Source organism: Megalopta genalis, unplaced genomic scaffold (genome assembly GCF_051020955.1).
Source record: "Megalopta genalis isolate 19385.01 unplaced genomic scaffold, iyMegGena1_principal scaffold0071, whole genome shotgun sequence".
Lineage (NCBI taxonomy): Eukaryota > Metazoa > Arthropoda > Insecta > Hymenoptera > Halictidae > Megalopta > Megalopta genalis.
In genome coordinates, this window is record NW_027476140.1 from 320,876 (window position 1) to 343,050 (window position 22,175).

The 22,175-nt window shown below is 33.6% G+C and overlaps 1 long non-coding RNA gene across 1 annotated transcript; it reads left to right on the forward strand.

Annotated features, from left to right (window-relative positions):
- The first annotated feature begins 8,243 nt into the window (after positions 1 to 8,243).
- LOC143261879 (uncharacterized) lies at positions 8,244 to 16,986 on the forward strand. Its single transcript, XR_013035891.1, has 2 exons — positions 8,244 to 8,408; positions 13,172 to 16,986. It is a non-coding gene; the product is annotated as an uncharacterized LOC143261879 (long non-coding RNA).
- The last annotated feature ends 5,189 nt before the right edge of the window (positions 16,987 to 22,175 follow it).

The following is a 22,175-nucleotide window of genomic DNA, read 5'->3' on the forward strand; positions in this document are numbered from 1 at the left end:
TTCTTAACAACAGATTGCTAACCTCAAAATATGTAATTAAATATAATTACTTAAAACAGTTTCAAAGTTTTGTTCATATTTACCAACTGATGAACAATGGCATTTTAAAATTTTTAAAAAGATTTGATCCATTTTGTATAACAGGCCACATGTTAGAGAATTTTTTCAGATTTTTCGATCGTAAAATGTGATCACAAAAAATAGAGAACGTAAAAACAAAACGGAAAGTTGCAAATTTTTCGGAAATGACACATCTTGTCTTCGCCATTTTAATTCTATCGGAGGATATTGCCAAAAGCAGCAATCTCTGATGTTGTCAGCAATCTCTGCCAGATTTTTTGTGGGGGTGAAACAATATTATAAAAACTAAAAACCAAACTTTCGACATTTTCTCCATACTTAACTTGGTTAAGTATAATATTGTCCACTTAATAAGTATATTATGCAGTATTAAACGGTTTTACATTTAAAGAAACGATTACTTAACTAGGAACACGAAATTCAAGATATGAAACTATGATATGCGTGATATACAAAATCTTCGTTATGATTACAACGTCGTTGGTTGATGGAGCGAGCGAGATACGAGTCTTTTGAACGTTGTGCGAGCGCCGATGAGGCTAATTTTTTTCATAAGTATTGCTCTTTCTCGATTTTTTTCAAAATTAAGTTCTTAATGTTTTAAATATATTTCGGATAAAGATATAGGCAAAAGTAATTTTTGAGCATTTTTTATTCCATCGTTTACCCGAATGTATATACTTCTTATTACAGTTTTATTTCACATTCTTTATATTAAATAGATACACGTGACTCCCATTAATATTCGGACACGATATTATTAGAAAAATTATTGCTCCCTTTTAATGTTTATGGCAGTATTATTGAATCGTTTTCTCATATAATAAAGCACTTCTTAAAGTAAGTAGAAAAATAAATTTTGTTTAGTTATTGCACATGTTCTTTTGTATAATAAGCGATAAACAAGATTGTGACAAAATTTAACGTCGCAAAAATATTCGGACACAACATCTTAGATGCCAGAGTAAAATATTGTATTACATTGACGACGCCGCTAACACATATTGTATATAAATAAATAAAAATTCGTTGTAAGAACTCGGTACCACAGAAATTATTGGTGATATCAGACGCTTTACTTCTGAAAATGGGATGAAAAGGAAGAAATACGTCTTTTGAAATCCGACAATTGGTTATTTATCACAAGGGAATGGGATCTTTTAACAATAAAGCAAAATTAATGGAAACAATCACGAAAATATGGTCAGAAATTCCGACTGAGTTTTGTGTTCGATTAATTGAATTTATGCCACACAGATGCAATGCAGTCCTCAAATCCAAGGGTTATCCAACATCTTATTAGACTGTTATGAAAACTACAGTCAATGATACATCGCTGTTTTTCATTAAAAGTGATTATATAACTTAAGCGGCGTATGTTTCTATGCATTCGTAGGTACCGAACAATTCTATCAGAAGCTTATACTATTTCTTTCGTCCTTTCCTAATTCAATGGGATCTCGATGTTGCGAGCCATCCTTGTCCTGCTCGCCTCTAGCGTACACATGTTCGTATCTATTGTCTCGAGTCGTCTGTAAGTCATTCCTCTGACGGCTTGATTGTTCTCGTCGGAGACCCTAAACGAGAAAGCCACTTGAAGGTGCCATAAAATAGTATTCCCTGCAATTGCTGTCAAGGACGGAAGGACTGTCCTGAAACTATGCTTATCGTAAACGAGAATTTCGAAGCATTGCACAGCATATGGTGTATCTCGACGTATTTCGTTTCTTTTTTATGAAACCATTTCTAAATAAACCATAGACCTTTCCTAATATATTAAAGAATTTTGTCAGCTTCTTCTTTGTTGAAAATTGTGGTTCAAAATAATGAGGAAGAAAAATAATTGATATGTTTCTTTCTTTTTCGCAGGAATAGAGAAAAGACTGTTCCTCAATACATAATCTATTGCAATCAGTGTTTCAAATTTTTCAGATTTTCTGGTAGGGTTTGATCGTATTAGTCTACTTGGACTAAATGATATTAACGAAACTAAGGGAATCGTGAAAATAATATAAAATTTCGAGTTACTGCAGTAGCTGTGTGTGTGTGTGTGTGCAATGTAATTTAAGTTGTAATTTTTTCCATAATTTAAATATTTAATCTTTTTAACTTACTTCTAATAAACGAATTTTATTATGTCTGACGGTGCATTATTTTTTAATACAATATTAATCGATCTCGTAGTAATATGACTGAAACTTTTGGATCGATTAAATATATGTACTACTCGATTAAAAACATCTAGCATTTAACATTTTCAACTATTTCATCATAAATACTGTACGATATTTTTGCAGTATAATTTATGCTGAAATTCATTTGCATCTTGTAATTGCGAAACAAATGACAACCTAGCAGAGTTGTACATTATTTAGATAATAAATTATAGAAATGTTACGAAGAAAAGATATTTCTTCATCTTTATGCAATATTGTGGAGGGTCCTAATAAAATAAGTATCTTTATTCGATGTGTTTGAAATAAATAATTTTATTAGTCGAGAATTTGTCCGACAAATAAAAATACCACTTAATTATCAACACGTAACTACATTGTTCCAGAACAAAAACAAATCAATATTCATAGAATCGTTTTTCAAATAAAGATAGGAAAGTGTCGAATATGTGGATGCTTGGTCTCAAGTTTCCGATTATGCTCTCTAGTTTTCATTTCGGGGTAATACAGTATCTAACAAAAAGATAACATACTTTAAAACTAATGTAATTTTTATTTATGTAACATTACAACTAAAATACTGTTTCTATATAAATTGGCAAAATACCACTATAAACATACACAAATGAAATAAAATTGCATTTCGCAAGTGTAAACAATTTTATTTAAAAAAAGAGAATTTTTATGCAAATACAGTCGGACAAAATGTTAGCACACTTAACTAAAAATTATGTATGTCAATAAATCAAGCAATAATATTGAATGCCTAATGTTTCGTGGCTTCATCTTTCCACTTATTAACAGTCGTCATTATCTACGAAGTTTCTTTATTAGTTTTTTGTTCTAATTGTTTCTTATCATCTTAAATACATTTTTATCATTCGGCAATCTTTTGAAATTATCTGCCATTTGCATAATGCATGGTTATGATTTTCGCAACAATTTTCAACGATATGATCTTGCTGATTAATCCTCGAGAAAAAAATTCGCGGCATCACCCTGTTGAAAAATATGTACAGGGTATTCCTGAAACTATATACAAGCGGTCACCGGGTTATTCTTCATAAAAAAGAAATGAAAAAGATATAGAGTGACTTCTTTTTTTTTAGGATTTCGTTTTTGAGAAAACCAGGTTTTAAACCTTGCTTTGTACATACGCTTTTCCGGCTATAAGCGATGTACAGCGCTTAGCAAATTTTCAATCTCGATTTTCTCGAAAACTAAATCCTAAACAAAAAAATATTTTATTTTACACTTTTTTCATGTTTTTTTTTATTTGGAATTACATGGAGTCGCAACATAATTCTTAGTGAAATATGCCATCATTATTTTCCACCGTATTTCCAAAAAAATTCTTTTTTTCTAAGTAAAATTGTTTTAACTGGCGTAACGTAATTTTATTTTATTTGTGTATGTTCATAACAGTAATTTACAAATCTATATAGTATTAGAATCTCGGCTATTACCTTAAATAAATCTAAATTACGTTAATTTTAAAGTGTGCTATCTATTCGTCCGGCACTGTAGCTCGTTGAGTTTCTTCTTCTTTGAGCTTCTTCACATGTCGCGAAGTAAAGATATTTTTCTATCAGAAAGTATCAGTGCACATTTCTTTTTACATCCATTTCCAATACATACATTTTTTATTCAAAGCGTATTTATTCGTGGCGTTGAATATAATTTTCATCTTTTATCTTTATCTTTATATGAAGGCTACGAATAGATTTGCGGATAACTTTTGCCAGAATTTTGAAGATTCAAACTTTTACATTCTTGAATATACCTTCATAAAGCAGAGATTGAAAACAATTATGACATCGGTTTCAGTTCGTGAAAGAATTATGGAGAATCCAAAAATTCTCATCAAACAGTTTCCATTGTTTAATGATGGAAATAAACAAAAAGCACAATACCGCGTATCCAATTAAATAATGATATTTTATTCGAAGTATGCACACGTGCTATTTTATGTCCTTTATATCCGTTTATGTTACTGCGACAGGCTGACTAGAACGCGCTGTTTGACCCATCAATTGAAACAAAAAACTCAACGCACACAAAATAACTGCCGAGTAGCGACGATGTCTTCGAGCACCAAGGAGAAATGTGATAGTTGAATGCCGACATTTAAAATCGATATTATGTATATAGGTCCATAACTGTTAATTTTCAGTTCTGTATGATAGCCAGATAGGATTAGTATGTCACTTACTGTGCCCATTAAAGTGGCGTCTGAAGTTTTCGATAAATTATATGATTTTCTATGTTGATGTCTTTTATGTTGTTGATGTCATATATGTTGATGTCTTTTACATAACTACTAATTTTATTATAATTGAAATATATAAGGAACATAAAATATTTAACAAAATATAAATAGTAGTTTTCGATCGAGTTACTGTGCCTTGTAAGAATGAAAAGTTTACTACTGCGTGCTATTTGAGCCGTTCAGTGCATACATCGATTAACTCCACTTTCTGAAAAATCTTAAATTTATGTGTCAAAGCACTTGCTATAGTCATAACTTTTTATATTTATAATAACTTCCCTGTGTAATAAAAATTAACACCATTAAACGGCAACATTTTTTTGGCCATTGAAAAATAAGTAATTTATTTCAGAAGTCATTTTGATTAACTCCATACCCTAATGTAATCGTTGCTTTATTGTCATGCATCAACGCTTTGTTTTAAACAGCCGAAGATGCTTTCCCCCCTCTCAATAATATTGGTAATAAAATCGCATCGACAAACAGATTAAAAAAAAGCGCAATGCAAACGGTAGTTAGTTTAACAGTGATCTCGCACGCTGAATGTTACTGTCTACTTCACCATTACTGCACGGCCTACATATTTTCTTGGTCTTTTCATCATTACTCCCAGATTGTTTTTAAAGAAATAAATATTATACCGTTATAACCAAGATGAGTGAGACTAATAACAACGTGGATGACGAAAACAGTGATGGTTCTTCAATACGATTTATTAACAGAAAGTGTGGTTCAAGAAGACGTTTATCGTTTTCCTCGGATTCATCTGATTGCAACAGTACAAATTTCGCAACAAACACGTTGATCGGGAGGAAAAGAAGTTGTAATCCTGATAAATGGACACGAAATTTACAAAAGCATAACAGAACAAAAGGTTTGGCATATAGGAATAGGGGAGGAAATTTAATACCTGCAAAAACATTTGTCGATATAAAATGCAGATGCCGCCAAAAGTGCAACCAAAAAATTTTTTCAAATGAGAGAGAGACTGCCATGAAGGCATTTTATAGATTACATAGTCAGCTTGACCAAAATATTTTCTTAAGAGGTTGTATTAAAGTCAACGAAATAAAAAGAAGGCGCCCCACGAATGAAACTAAAGAACGAAGATCACATTCTTTTACATATTACTTTCGAAAAGACACACGTGATATTCTCGTTTGCAAAAAATATTTTAGAGACACTTATCAGGTGAGCGATGGGCGGATATACAAATGTTGTCCTAAAGAACAAGTTACATCTTTGGTTGATACCGTAGTCACTACACTAGAGCTCATAATCCAAGACGACAATATTTAGATCCTGACTTAAATATTAAGAAGATGTGTGAACTATACGTCACAGAATGTGAAAAGGAAAATGTAGTACCAGTGAAAGAAAAGTATTACTATAATGTGTTCTCTACAAAATTTAATTTACATTTTAAACAACCATCAAAGGATACGTGTCAAAATTGTGATGCTTTGCAAATAAAAATTCAATCCTCAGACGGTGAGGCAAAGAAGATGGCAGAAATTGAAAAGGAAACTCACTTAGAAGAGGCTAAACGGGCTCGCAGCCAAATGGCTGCCGACCGAATGGCAACATCAGAAAAAGTTTTCTTATTTTCTTTCGACTTGGAAGAAGCTTTGTCCTTTCCCAAGCTGACCACATCCGTAGCTTATTATAAGCGTAATTTATATGTTTATAATTTCGGATGTCATGAATTCATTAAAAATATAAGCCACATGTTTGTTTGGCCAGAAACTGAAGGATCTCGTGGGTCTCAAGAAATTTCATCTTGTCTAATAAAGTACATAAAGACTTACGCTACAAACTTTGAAAAAATAATAACATATTCGGATTCGTGTACCGGGCAAAACAGAAATATTAAAACTGTCTTAAGTTTATTGAAACTTGTTCAGAGTATGGAAATAAGAGCTGAGTCAATTGAAATGAAATTTTTGGTAAGTGGGCACAGCTATTTGCCTAATGACTCAGATTTTGCCATTATTGAGTCACGTGCGAAAAAAAATCAAAACATTTTTTCACCAGATGATTGGTACAATATAATCAAAACATGTAAAAAGAAAGCTCCATTTCATCTAATCCAAATGACCCACCAAGATATTTTTTCAACAAAACCTTTAGAACAATCAATCATTAACAGAAAAATAACCGTCACAGGCTTTCCAGTAAATTGGCTTAAAATACGCTGGATAAAATTAGAAAGGTCCAAACCCCATCTCATACAATTCAAATGTGATTATAATGAAGATACAGAATTTAAAGCCATTAATTTAAGAAAATCTGTATCAGGTAGACCGCAAAGTTTGAAAAATATATATCAGCCTTTATTATATCCTAAAGGCAGAACTGTGACAAGGGAAAAATGGAGAGACATGATGGACCTGCTAAAATACATTCCTCCTGTTGAACATGATTACTATAAAAACTTGACAACAAATCGAAATGACGAATCCTCACATCCAGCTGATGAAGAAGACATTATTTATAATATTTCTGATGAATTAATTACAAATAATATAATATAACAGAACTGTGAACATTCATGTTTATGCAAAAGCTGTAATAAAAATATATAATAACTAACTTTTTCTGTAATAAAAAAACTTAAAAATTTAAAGACTGAATTTAACTTTACTACTTTTTTTCAGTTGCCAAATTGATTAACTCCACCAGTCACATAAAAGCTGTAACATTACTGACGATTATTTTTTGGCTATTCTTTCTTATTAATTTTATACAGCGTCAGATGAAAGCTATATCTGTATTTATGCACTCTACATTATATGTGTGAATCTATATTATAACAGGAATTTTAGAAAACAATGTACATCGTTTCATCGCGTTTCTCAACTTTTTCTTTTATGGAGTTAAGCGATATGTGCACTGAACGGTTCATTTACTGAGCCTTTTCTAGTTATCATCTGCACACTCATCTAATTATTATATGTCAATCTCTGTGCACTGATCTAATCACTATAAAGAGTGCTAGATAAATACTAAAGTTCGAAAATTGTATGAGCTTTGGGTATCATAATTTATTACACATGTTCAGTACAATCACGTATAGCGTATACACATTTCACGGACAAAAAAAGTAATCTTAAATGTAACACGTAGTTTGCTATAAGAGGGCTCAGTCTAGACTGTTTTTCTGCAATTTGGTAGAGTTTTTTGAATATAATAATTTATTTTTTTGTTTTGTGGAAAACATGATTTTTGTATTTTTTTTATCTTTATTTGCAAAGTGATTAGTAAGTCTTTTAACAAAATCAGGAAAGAAGGAAATTCTGCGGCTGGAAGAAAAAACACTGAATGTCACATGTTTTCACTTTCGAGATGTTTGTCCTTTAAAGTTCTTACAGAAACCAATTCCTTTCTTGGTTTTCCATTTATTGAGCTTATCGTATTTGCATAAACTGAAATTTCTTGAAATTGTAACATGTTGCGGTATTCTCTACAGTCACTGAATTATGCCGCGAGATCTAGGACGCTCGGAGCGTGGGCTGAGTCGAATGGTGCCGGCCCTGAGCAACGGCGAGTGCGCGTAGGGTTTGTGCGTCGTGCCGAGCCGCGAGTCTGGGGAGTGGGGAATGCCTCGTTTCTGGCTGAGGAAGCGATCTGCCGAGAACGAGGATCACTGTCGCGTAGACCGTAGCGTTGGGTACTTGGAAGAAATAAGTGTAACTGTGACAATTCGAGCCGATATTAATTCATACGAAATGAAGGAAGATAGCCGCTAAAGACCATAGGGCAGCAGGCGAAATAATAAAGGACAGTGCTGGCAACAACTGGCAGCGACCGTTCCAAAGATATGGCAAGACTAGTGACCGGCCAGAAGCCGCATTCGTAACTGGGAATTTCTGATCAGTTTTTCGGTAAGTCTCATTATCAGTACGAATTTCTTCATTTACATTTCAATGGCTCGGACACCTTCTCTCGGATGGGCTAATTATTCGCCAGTGCAAATTATTACACGCCACGTGCGTTACGCATATGGCGTCTCGAGAAAGCTTGCGAAACTGGAAGCACGTGTCTTCCACGTGGGCAATCGGTTCTTGCGGATATATGGCGTCGCGGCCATATTTATTTATATTAATATTCGGACAACTTTTAAAACGCCATAACTTGCTTAGAACTGGACTGAACAACTTGAATTTTGTTATTGCTTAGAATGATTAAAGAAAATAATATATGACGAAATATATATAACGATGATTTAAGAAATGCATTTCGTAGATCTCGGTAATTTATATGCATGTTGAAAATTTCAGCGGAATCGGTTGACTTTGGTATAAGCGGTAAACAATTAAAGATCGCAAAAATCGCAGTTTTGTCCTGATTTTTAATATTTCTGTCCAATAATTGTGAGAAAGTTGCTGTTTTAAAATTTGTTTAATGCTCGTAACTATGACCTTGCGTTAACTGATTTCGATGAAATTTTCGGCATGCATGTAACTTATCGAGATCTACAATTCCTAATATATTTTCTTTGCAATATGTAAGCTTATTTTCTAATAAAATGTCGCTTTATGGGCATGTCTTGTATTTATTTCTTTATTTCTAGATATCTGAAACTGTTTCTTAAGTTGTTTAATGTAAGTATTGTATAACATACTGTATAGCGTACCTATACATTCACTTCAGATTGATCCTCTATAACTTGAGATATTATTTTATTGTCGTTAAGAATATGAAATCCTTTATCATTTCCATCATTTTTAATCACATTTTCTACATCGCACTCTACGCAGTGTGAAATGCACCTTGCAACATTATATATATAACTTTGTGATTACGGTTTGTTCGCTATCTGATCTTTCATGCAAAGATGAATTACTTTCACCGACTTTTAGAAGCTGTTATTCATTTTTATTCCTCTATTCGTGTTTGCTGCATCATCTTCTTTGCATTTTAATATGTTATCTTTATAATTTTTTTATGATATATACAGTAAATCTACCAATGTTATATTTACGAGACAAGAGATTAATTGTTTCTGAAGCGTCTATTAATTTCAAATTTTTCTTCAATACAAAGCACCACTCTTTTTCTCTTTTCGTTTGATTTGTGTGAAGACGTAATGAGAATATAGTTTCTGGACGAATCACATAGATACAAGTAACTGAATTAAATCGTTACTTATCTTACATTCTATGCAGGAAGACTATGCTAGAATTTCTAACTAAGAAACAAAAACAGTGTGTTGTATAATGGGTATGTCGCGTAGACTGGAGTTGGATAAGAGGAGCATCGTTCCTGACATCCAATTGTTGGTAACGGGTTACTATGTTGGATAAACACAGTCCAGATAAACGGTGTTTTACTAGTTCTTGTACTAGTTGTTCTATCATTAGTATTTATTTAAGATTGATGTCGTTTTTAAATCTCTATTTTATACGATTTTAAGATTTGTTTATAGTATGTATTTTTTTTTGTTGCAACTTGAATGTCCGAATTATATATAATATATATTATATATTATCAAATATTTCAAGATTTAATGAAAAGTATTTGTTTAATATAATGTTTTACAAGTAGTGTATAAACAAGGATTCGGACCTGGACAAACTAATCTAAATTGGAATCGAAATTGCGTAGGAACCGTATTTTATTAGGCTTCCCTCAATTTATTTTCTTTATTACATCACCGCCCAATGCTTCATCCTGTAGCAAATGATAAAATGTCATGGTTAATAGTAAATCAAAGACCTATGCATATAAACTGTGAATCGTTTAATAGAGTTCGATGATGTACCTGCGCTGTTGTCTGTTTTTGAGTTGAAGTAAATTACCTCTCAGATGTTATACCAACAGAACTTTTATGATTTTCATTATTTTTATCGGTTTCTTTGCTTTTGTTACATGCTCCACTGCCATTAGCTTTATCTGTTTTTTCCGCTTCTTCTTCATCGTTACTACTACTGACAATAACTATTATCTCGTCATTATTGAAGGGTTTTACCGGTCTATTAGCAAATAATGTTTGCATCTATAAAATAGCATGCGATTATCCAATCTGTCAAATCTGATAGTATATTATCATTTTTAAATGAGTTTGTTTGCGAGTATACATATACTTCTGTCTTTTCTTTTTGTGCTTCCTCCTTTCTCTTATCACAATAATTTTTAATTTCTTTCCTGATATTTCCAATATCTGCAGTTGTTTCAGTAGTTTCCAAACATAGCACAAGTTCTTTTATTTCACGACTATATGTAAAGAATTAATTGTAACAATACAATCGAGCTTATAATGGCAAATCAATATTTTGAAATATTACATTGTATATGCTTGACCTCTGTAGGTTATTAAAAGCGTTAGTGTTATTTTTGTTAACAAATTTACCTAATGCTTTATTTAGATCATTCACTGTTAGTATTGTTCATAGGTTTTTATTTTCAACCAAACTGGTGTCCTTTTAGTTTTGCTTGTATGTGGTTTCCACAAAACCTTAATTCTCCTAATTAAAAAACCAAACACAAATTTTACCTTCGAGCATCTTGTAGAATATCGCAATTTTTGTTTACCTCAGTATAGCTCATAATGTCAGTCGTATCCTGGAGTACTTACCGGAACTTCTTGTTTTACAGAATACAATTAATTCGTGAGAATTAGCAACTTTATCACAATATTTCTGTGCCAATCTAAAATACACATATTATTTATTTCCATTTATTACTTGTATTCGTTAATATACTAATAGAATCTTACCTGGTCGAATCGAACCGTTCTTTATCTTTCAAGTAAATTACTTTCAATCGAATATACGGCAAGACCGGTTGCTTCGGATGATTTGACAATTGTTCCGCGGTACTAGGAATCAATTCATTTTCTATGCGTCGGTCGACGATATTAAAAACTGATTCTGATAGCAATCTATCATTGTTACTTTTTATATTTGTATCATTAAGGACCAGAGTGTCAAACACAAATGGTCTAACGGTTTTTAATTTCAATTTCTTCAACTTAAACTTATTACCGTTTACGCTAAGTATGACAATGTGTTTGGCCTTTGATTCGCCTTCGCATAAAGAAATCGCAATCTGTAAGTGCGTTTCTTAAGCAGTAGTTTCTTATTTTTCATGCATCATAATTAATAAATAAATCTAAAAATATACCTGTTTGAGAAATGTAGTATTGTCTTTTAAAGTTAAACACGTGTGTGATACAACATTCCTGTTCCCCTCCCCACACGACAAAGTCAACAAAAGAGGGAAGGTGGGCTTCCGAAGTATATCCACGTTTAAGACATGGTGCACGTTTTTTATGTAAAACAAACAAATTAAAGCATTTCACCTATGAATGAAAATCATTTGCAATAAAAAAAAATGGAAAGACCTCTCAATACATATATGGATCTCATAAGTTCACCTTAAAATCGTTCAACATCCGTATTAATTTATCATCGTTCATGCAGCTTAAACCAAAAATTGCAACATGGGTATTACCCATTTTTATCATCAGTGGAGGAATGATCATTTTAGGGGTGGCTGTCCATTTTCCAAAATAATTTATGAAACCAGACACAGACAACAAGTCCATTTGGCCCATTTATTCCACAACCTATAATTTTGATTATAATTACTAATGGCTGAATCAATGTTGAAAAATCACTGTACTTAAACTATTGATATTATATTTCTTACTTGGATGGTCGTTTTTCCCGTGAATGGAAAATATTAGCATGTCAATATTAAAATTTGGATCCTAAAAATTTACAGTTTTAAAAGTACAGTGTGGGAATGTTAATTCTGGCTCGCTCAAAAATTGGATGTTAATTGCTCTGATGAAAAAACAATCATTAATATTTGTCGTACTTCAAATACCATCTTATATTGATATTATCATATCTTGCTAACCTGGGACCCATACAGTATTTATTTAACAATTCCATACATTTTAATTCATCAGAAGTTGTTGGTTTCGCATCGTGAAATAAATCTCCACAATGAAATATAAGGTCTACATTTTTTTCCTTGCTACATTGAAGTATTTCTTCAAAAGTATTAATGCTCTCATCCGATGACTCTCCTGCTTGTATAAATTAATTATTTGCAGTATATATGTGCGTGTGTTGCTGTCAACGGTCATGATGCTACCACTGAGTAACCACATCAATGGCCTTGCCATTTTTTAATTACTGTAATGTCTCCAGTTACATTTCGAAATATGTATTCTTCGATGCATTCTCGGCATCGACTAGCGTTTGATGTTTCCAGGATTACAGAACCATATCCTTCACAATGACAATCTGCCTCACTTCTGTGGTTTCCTGCGATGGTATGCCAGCAGCCTTCAGGAAATAATTCTCTTTCTTCTGCTGCCACTTGAGACCAACATTTTTCACACAATTTGTATTCTTCAGCTTCAAACACGAGTTGCATTTTCCTTATACATTGGCATATTAAGAGATCCTCGTGCACCTCTGGATAATCAGCGGGATTTACTTCATCCTGAAAGTGATTCCAATTTTTAATTTGTGTCGGACGAACTATCGAAGACGAAAGAGTGTTTTAATTTATCCTGATGTTTCGCGATTAGGTGTCCGGTCGCATCTGTTTTTAAAATTGCATTATTTATATCCGACATCTACTATCTCGTATGGCCCGATGTAACATGGATCGAATTTACTTGTTTCAGGTTCTTTTTACACATGGACGTATTACTCCACCATAAGTTATGTCGGATTAGCTCACTTATCGTAATTCCCGAAGATTAATTCGTGGGGTGTGAAATTCGTAGCTTCGTGGACGGAGGTATTTATATGAAATCATGGCAAATGGTAAGTAGAGGTCCCATTCTTCATATGACTCGATGTATTGTTTTAGATGTTCTGTTAATACAATATATGGCTCCTTTTTAACGATCCATCTCGGCAACATGTAGCATTAGTTTCCCAAGAAACTAGTGTTTTCATCTATCGAAATGGATTTTGGTGTCTCACGTATTGCAATGAAATGACTCGCGGACGCGTCAGCTATTATCATGGCTTTAATATCTGATAAAGCAACTGCTAACCAATACTTTTTTAAATTGTCTCGCATAGTTAAAATGTAGCGATTTCCATTGATTGTTTTTGGAAGTAGTCCAAATGTGTCGATGGCAAGTTCGTCAAAAGGTTCCAGAGATGTGTCCGTAATAATCACGGGTTGACGGGTTTTGTTCTGATAAGTGAACGAATGAATTCTTGTGAATCTTTTCTCATTTCGGGGCAGTGATATTTTTCTTTTAACCCTTTCGGTACGGAGGACCTGGCCGCGGTTATACATTCGTGGAACGAGGAAGTTTTTCGCAAGAGTGGTTGCTCTGTCCGACAGCGTAAACCGCGAAAACATGTTTTGCGGCATTCATAGAAATCTCGAGCGTGATTGACACTAAACTTTTCATTCGGACCGCGACATCGGTGACTGACGCGGAATTTAACGTGTTTGAAAAACATTTCTAAAATGTTTATACTGCTTAGTCGTAACCTAAACCAATCCTCGGCAGAAAACCGATTTCGACGGTATCTTATCTCGCCGATCAGACGGAAGGACAGACAACAAAACAGGCATGGCGCTTAACGTTTTAAAATCATATCTTTTTCTTTACAGTACATTAATTAAAGTAAATGGCATTGATATAAATAATATGGTCCAATATTACAAAATTAAAATAAATAACAAAATTAATAGTGTAACATAATAAATAATAAAACTAATAGTGAAATATAATCAACGACAAAACTAATAGTGTAACTTGGTGTGATAGTTTTCGAAACAAGGGGAAACGCGCAAGCCCACATTACATTGTTCGCACTGATACTTGGATTCACGTCTCACACCACCAGCCGCACATACAACACATCTTCGTTTTCGATCTTTTTTCCCCGACTGATATATCGAAGGAAAATGTCCCCCTGTGAGCCGATGATATTCATGATTCTTGTGTTATTTTTCTAATATTTCCTTAATCAACTGAAGGTGAAATTTCGCCATTGGGATTTGTTTTTTTGTGGTGTGCTTATATAGGCAGTATGCGTTTTGGGCTTTAGAACAATTTCATTTTTTCTTGACTTCTTAGGTACTTCTGCAAATTCTGCGGTTTGGATAGTGAAAAGCATATAAAATTTCTTTCTATCAAACCATTTCATTGCAAACAGATTTTCAGATGAGCGGAACACTGCCTTTCCTTTTTTCAATTTATCAGTTATTTTAAGCATCTCTTTCCGTCTTCTTTGCACAGTGCCACAAGCGTTCGTACTTTTTTCGTGGGGTAGGTTGAACAATATGGGACTGGAAAACCAGTTATCCAGATAAATACAATAGTCTTAGTTGCCAACCCAATGGCCTTTGTTTAGAAAAGGTTGCAAAAGCGACATTACAAAGTTCCCTGGCTTTCCAATATATTGATATTCGGTAGCTACAGTAGCACTAGCCCCACAATAAATGATTATATCTTGGATATAATCCGTCTTGCAGTCACAAAGTGGGAATGATTTTATACCAAACCTACTCCTTTTCGAGGGAATATATTGTTTAAATGAGAGACGGCCTTTGTAGAGGAGTAGACTTTCGTCTATACATAACCGCTGGTATGGCTGAAATGCATTGATAAAAAGATGTTCGTAGCATTTCCACTACTTCATTTATTTTGTATAAACGATCAGCAGTGCGACCGACTATGTCCGTAAAATGCAACACTTTCAATAATGAAAAGTAGCGATCTCTACTCATAATTTGACTGAATATATCGCTTCGGAGAAGCTTATCTTTAGACCAATATTCATTTAAGGATAGCTTTTTGGTTCGCGTCATTAATAACGACGCAGCAATAAAACAATATAATTCATCCACTTCCATCCCTTCTGAACCCTTCTGTCGACACCAGTAATTGTTTGTTTTTTCCACAATAAATTTAACTAAATCTTCAGAAAAAAGTAGTCTGAAGTAATCCAAAATTCTCGACGAACGATTTAAATTGTTCCCAACTACTCCCGAATGATGTGGCGTAACATCATGAATTTTTGGACTGAGCTTCTTTGATGTCCATTTGATGCTAGAAGGAGTATCAATTCGTACTTCAGGCTCTTCTGCTTCTTCAGATTCTGAGGTGCTAAGTACACGTGCTCGATTGTTCCTCCTTTTGCGAAATGCTAAATTATATTGATTTTCTTCATCAGAATCTCTTTTGGAATCAATGATTTCTTTTATTCATTGTTCTCCTTTCAAGCGTTTTACACTCATCCTGAAGGGAACTAAATTCAAATTGTAAGTTATACATTAAAAAAATTAACGATATAAGCAAACATTCCAATTTGTTTTTCGTAGCTTATCTATATATTATAAAACATATATAATTAAGGCACGCTGTTGACTGTTACTAATTATATATTATAATGGAACGATTAGAACAGCCGGGAATTTTAAACACAGAATAGTAAAGTAATGTGTACTATAGAGAGTAATCATACCCACATAACTTTCCGTTGGTGCTGTTCACGGTGTCCACATAAAGTGCCCACATAACTTTCCGTGGATGCCGCCAATAGGCGGCGGTAGTACCGAAAGGGTTAATTGATTTAAGGTTTCCGTTACACCCTTGTGACCTGCGATTAATCTACTGCAAGCTTCTCCTATTAATTTTCATCGAATTTCATCTGCTGGTGTGACAATGTTATTCGTGTTCGTAGGTTGTGGCAAAACTGGGCTAATATCTGGTTCGTCTCCATCAGTTGAACTGCTGTTCTCCTGGGATTTAGATTCGCAATCAGGTATAGACTAAGTTATACTTGGTTCACTGATCTTGGCAGGTGAGATTATTGGTAGATGTAATGGCGTAGATGAGGCTCCTGGGAGATTGTAGATGAGTGGTGTTTGCATCATTGTTTCTTCTAATCTTGGCTTCGCTGTTATCACAGTTTCATCTATTGAATTGCGTTTGCAAAAGATGCTTGGGTCGTCGATTTGGTTATTTGGATATTTGGACGTTTGGCTCTCATCGAGAGTGTGGGTTGTGGATGTCTTAAATGAATTTAACGCTGTCTTAAATTCCCACGTTTTCGACGTTATGTTCGACGTTCTTTTCCTGTGGCTGAATGATTATTCTTGAGCGAATTTAAAGTACGTGAAAGATAAGCTATGAAAAATATGTCAGGAATGTTCTTCGTATGTCACACTTCCAGTGAGCATTTTCTATGACTTCAATCAACTTTCTACTTGACATTATTAAAACCCCAGAGTAACCATGAGAAGAAAATAAAATAAAACATTTGTCTACAAACTCCTATTAAAATTTGGACGAAACACGCAATAGAAATTACAAAAATATTAGTTTGTATAATTGCCTAAGTATTCTCCATGTTTTTTATTATGTTGACTTATATGACTAGACATTTTCGGAATAATAGAGAATGTTACCTTTCATCTTTTGTAATACACTGGTTTACACTAACCGATGATTTTCGAAAAAGGATTTCATAATTTTGGTATTTTAAATAATGTTGTACACATAATAAATCATCTCATAGGTGTACTTTAAAAGTAGCTGAAAAAATTCTTTTTAATGATAATATAATAATTTAAATCTCTGTAGTTTCGGGAAAATACTCTTTATATTATACTATGTTGTAATACCACATAGTGTTTGTTTTAATTAGTTTTATTTAATCTGATCTTATTTTTATTAATAAATATTTAGCGTTATTTATGAAACTTACATTTATAGGATAGTAATGCATAAATGCCAGCTGAAAACGTGATCATTTTCTTATATCATTATACTCGAGGTAGGAAAGTTAATTCTTAATTCTATCAATTCAAACGAATTCTGCAGTATTTATGGAGTATTTTTTGTTTCCAATAGATCATTTTGGACATATGTTGCACAATGTAGTCATCGAGACGAGTTTTTATATTTTTTCGATCGGATGTATAATTTACACATTTTTGTCCCGATGTCGCGTTCAGTTATGGTTCGTGAAAGAAATTATTCGTAATAAGACTTAATTCTGTTTGTACTATGCACAGTATTGAACTATAAGAATTATACATATATCTGTTTGAACTGTTCAAACGAACACGGTAACATACAGTGTATTTGTATGTATGATAATAAGTTTGCTCGAAAAAATTTGAACGCAAATTGTTATATTAATTTTAATGTACAATTCATAACTCCTACTATCGTATAGTTTAAAGCTAACGAGAAGACTTTTGCGACGAACATGCCCGCGCTGTTTATAGTCATCTCCTCGTCAAATCTGAATAGTGCATATAGCGGCTTGAGTACGAATCATGCATAATTAAAGTGTGGATAGTAAAGTATTATTATACTACTTTCATGCTTACTATAGCGAAGACAACCTGCAAAATTGACATCACTTTTTTCATCACTTTTTTAAATCGTGGGTTTAAACATCAATGTAGAGTATTATCAGAATCTGAATCATAATGTTTTATGTGAAATATTATATAATAGAATGAACCATCTACATCTCACAGTTGTATGTATTTACGTAACCGGAGGATGAAGTTTTGGAAATATGTAGTACCCGGGAAGGCTCATAAAGTGCAGAAATAAGTTAAATGTTCGACAATTTCCAAAATTACTAGTTTATTATTCTTCTCAAATTTCCAAATATGTTGCAAATGTATCTTTTCGTTGGGAAGGATGAATTGGAGGAAGGATTGGAAGGATGAATTGGATAGTGGACTGTATGGTAAAAAACGCTGGTGTAATAACGCTAAATATGTTTTAACCAATAAGATTCGTACAGAGGAGGTTATAGATGATATACAATAGAATGATGAAATGTGACGATGTGTCGTGAAGGTCATGAATGATACGATTAAGCGATCAATTTATGGCTACAAAGCTGTATCGAAATTTGCAAGCGCAATCGGTTGTAGCAAAGCTAGGCTGCAAGCGCAAAAGTATTACAAGCGTAACGTGAATCGCGTGCACAATAGCAGAGAAGAATTACAAGCGTAACTATATGTATCTACGTAACAGTAGCTGCTAACTCATGACAAATGAAAACTAACCACGGTCGCGGTGTGAGGGCCTATTTATTTCGTTGTGAATATTGAAAACTAAGCAGAACTGAATGTTCGTTACAGTGTACGATGGCAATGCCCTAACGAACAACGTTGCATGGGAAATGACGGAAAATAAATAATGGTCGCGCTAGAATTCTTATGCATCGATCCAAGTGATACCAGTAAAGAGGAGGTAATCGGCTGGCGATTTAAAATTGATCGATTTGATTTTAGACACACGAGACTATTTTCTTCAGCGTACTGGATCTGTATTGGAAAATTTATAGTTGGGTCGGGTTGTTGCTTGACAAATTTCCAATATTCGGAATCAGCAACGGAATCGCCAACATCTAATTTCACCACAAATGAAGAGTTGCATTAAATGGAACATTCAGATTGAGAATACTCCATTTTTTATTATTGCAGAGCTGTGCATTCTTGGTAGTTTGCAGGTCATTTCTTGTACTCTACGCGCCCGAAATAACTAAATGAGTTTCTGTAGTGGTTATGATATAGAGGAAGAAAAGCAGTGCAACACCCACTCTTATGTTATTCATCGAAACCAAATTATTCGAAATGCATTAATGATACTACTGCAGCTTGGTTTCAGTAGTCGAAGAAAACTATGGCTGGGCTATTAATTATCTCATATCTTTCGATATTGGAGCGATGCTTCCCTAAGTATTAATTATAGGTAAATATAGCCATTTTCAAAGCATGTTCACAACTATCAATCTCAATTTCCAAAGTATTTGGAAATTTGGTTCCATAATTTCAAATAGTGTGATATACATAACCAGAAATGTAACTTGCAGTGGATACATTCTCAATAAACGGGCAACAAATATTAATCACATAATGAAAAATACCAAGATTGCACGATTCCTACTAAACATTCAAGTGGAAATTTAGAAAGCAGGAATTTGTTTGCTTGAAGATTTACGGCTTTAATCGTCACCAAAAACCGATTGGATCAATATGGAGATTGAGTGATGCAGTTTTCATGTCAAGATTCACGTCAGTGTTCAGCAGATATCTAGAAGACTGGTTCTTCTGCTTGAGACTTTGTATGGCGCGATTGCGGAAGTAATCAACAAGAAAAGGAAGACTACATTGATCTGAATTTCGATGTACTTTTGGAGCAAGGATTTGAGATTCGATGTTGGATCTTTCATACCGAACTTTCCTGAATTTGGTTAACAGTCTGAAACATTTACTTCTCGGGGTGAACAGGATCGGAAGTGATTGTGCGAAGTCGTGTATATTATCTATGAATCAAATTGTGCAGTAATGGCACTAAACGTCATGTAGAAGCAAACTTGAAATCTGAATCGGTAATTTTTATTTACACGTCATTATTTGCTGTTGCTTTCCATTAGTTAAAAACTTGCAACCATGTTTGGATAACAAGCAATACAGCTTCAGAGGATTGATTGCCTTGCTACTTATTTCTACATTCAAATCCTACTGTCACTAGAGATATTGCTTTCTTGAGTACGTTGATCAATTTACCGTCTGCTTCCGATTCTGACACGATTAAATCAAATACTCTAGATTTATAAAAATCCATGTTTATATGATCAATTTGGAACATTCATTCGATGAAATTGATAATGCAGATTTTCTAGTTGTAGCAAATTTTGCGAGGATATAACCTTGTTGTCTATTAAGTAAGCTAGAGTAGGTATGTCGAATCTTTTCGAGCAAACTCAAGCATTTATAGTATTACAGAGTTAATGCAATTAATAAACTTATTCCTGAGGTTTTTCATAGTAGTGTTATTGGTTTAAATAGGTCTATGATTTATATCGAACAGTATTTATCGCAGTTATTCCTGTGAAATGGAATCGCGTTGTATATTATGTGTTTGAGTACGAACGCTGTGTATTTCGAACCTGCAATTTGGTACTATCACTGATTGTGAGACACTGCATTGGTTTAGGTTGAAGTACGGAAAAGACTCGGTCAGGAAAGTAATTTTTCATTCTTATTGGAGGTTTTGTAAACGTTTTTAAAAAAGACAGAAATGGTAAATGTTTATTGTTTACATAACAGTGCAATAGATTTCTCGCAATATTTTGGGTCGTAACATTCCAATTTCAAAAAATCCTTCTCGCTAACATTGTTTCTATGTGAAATGAAGTTATTTGCATAATTTGGGCTTGATCGAGTTTCGGAAATGCGTTCGAGACTAGTTTCGGAATGACAATATTTTTTAAGTAATTTTGACATTTTCGAATTTTGTGAACCTCATAGATTATTTAAAACATTATATTTTATTTAGGACAGTAATTTAAATTGTTAGAATATTCAAAAATCTTATTTCTCTATAATCAAAAATAATAAATTATCTTTGATATAATTAATCAAGTTAATGCGAATGAACTCCTGGGGCGAATTTTACTTCTCTATTATATCGTATTCTATAGATGCTATTTTTATCGTTGCTATATAGGATGCTCTTTTCTACTGGTACGTTTCGAAATGTGGTTCTGATGTTTTCATGACACTCAACAACTATCTGCTACCATCACGGAAGTTGTCGAGTCGTCTCATCGGATACAGATAACGGCTTTGATTGTGGTAGGCTTCAGCGAGGTTCGTCGTGATTTGGTAGAATGACATCATCCATTGGTTCGTTGAATTCCAAGAAATTTCTGAGAATTTACCTTGTCTTGGTACTGGAATTTTAAAGTCTAATGAACATTCGTTGATACGTAATACATATGTGGCATTATTGTTAATTGTACCGTTATTTGTTAATTAAATTTAGATCTTACATGTGCAATTTTCAATTTGTTAGTGTGTACTATACGTAGATTACCTCCAATTAGTATTTCTATTCGGCAAGATTTCTACAACTTTGTGTGGACTACTATATTGGTTACAAAATTTTCCTATTTTAGACTCTTTCATAAGTTAAATTAAATCTAATGGTTCATAAACTTCTTTAATTTGCAAATTTGAATTTTGTCGTCGTTTTCTATTTAACATTTCATCATGATTTTTAGGACTAGAATTTATTATATCGTTCGTCGATAATTGTTCGACAGGGATTTCAGGTTGTGACGGTGCTTCTTGAGCTTCGGGAGTTGGGATGCGTAGATTATCTTCTCTTTGAAGATAATCAATATTATCGTTTTGATAATCTTGAGAAGACAGATCGACATCGAAAGTTAATGGTTCGCTATTGTGTTCGTCGCGGCCTAAATCATTTTGCGGGATATTTTCGGAGGGAACGTTCTTTACGGCAGACTTTTGAATGTCGTTCGCGCTGAAATTTTCGAGGAACTTTACATCGCGCGCGATTTCTACCCGTTTTGCATCCTTATTTCATATTCGATATCCCTTCGAACATTCGGAATACCCGACGAAAGTCCCCTTTCGCGAAGGTGGTTCAAACTTCCCTTTATTCGGATCGTTATTTAGAAAATAGACGTCGCATCCGAAATCGCGAAAGTGTTTAACGACGGGCAGCTTCCCGTAAAGCCTCTCAAAAGGAGATTTTCTGGCTGTAGCTCTTGACGGACATCGATTACGAATATGATTCGCCGTCGATATGGCTTCTGCCCAATAAGATCGCGGTAGACCGGATTGCGCGATTAGACATCTCGCCGTTTCTACTA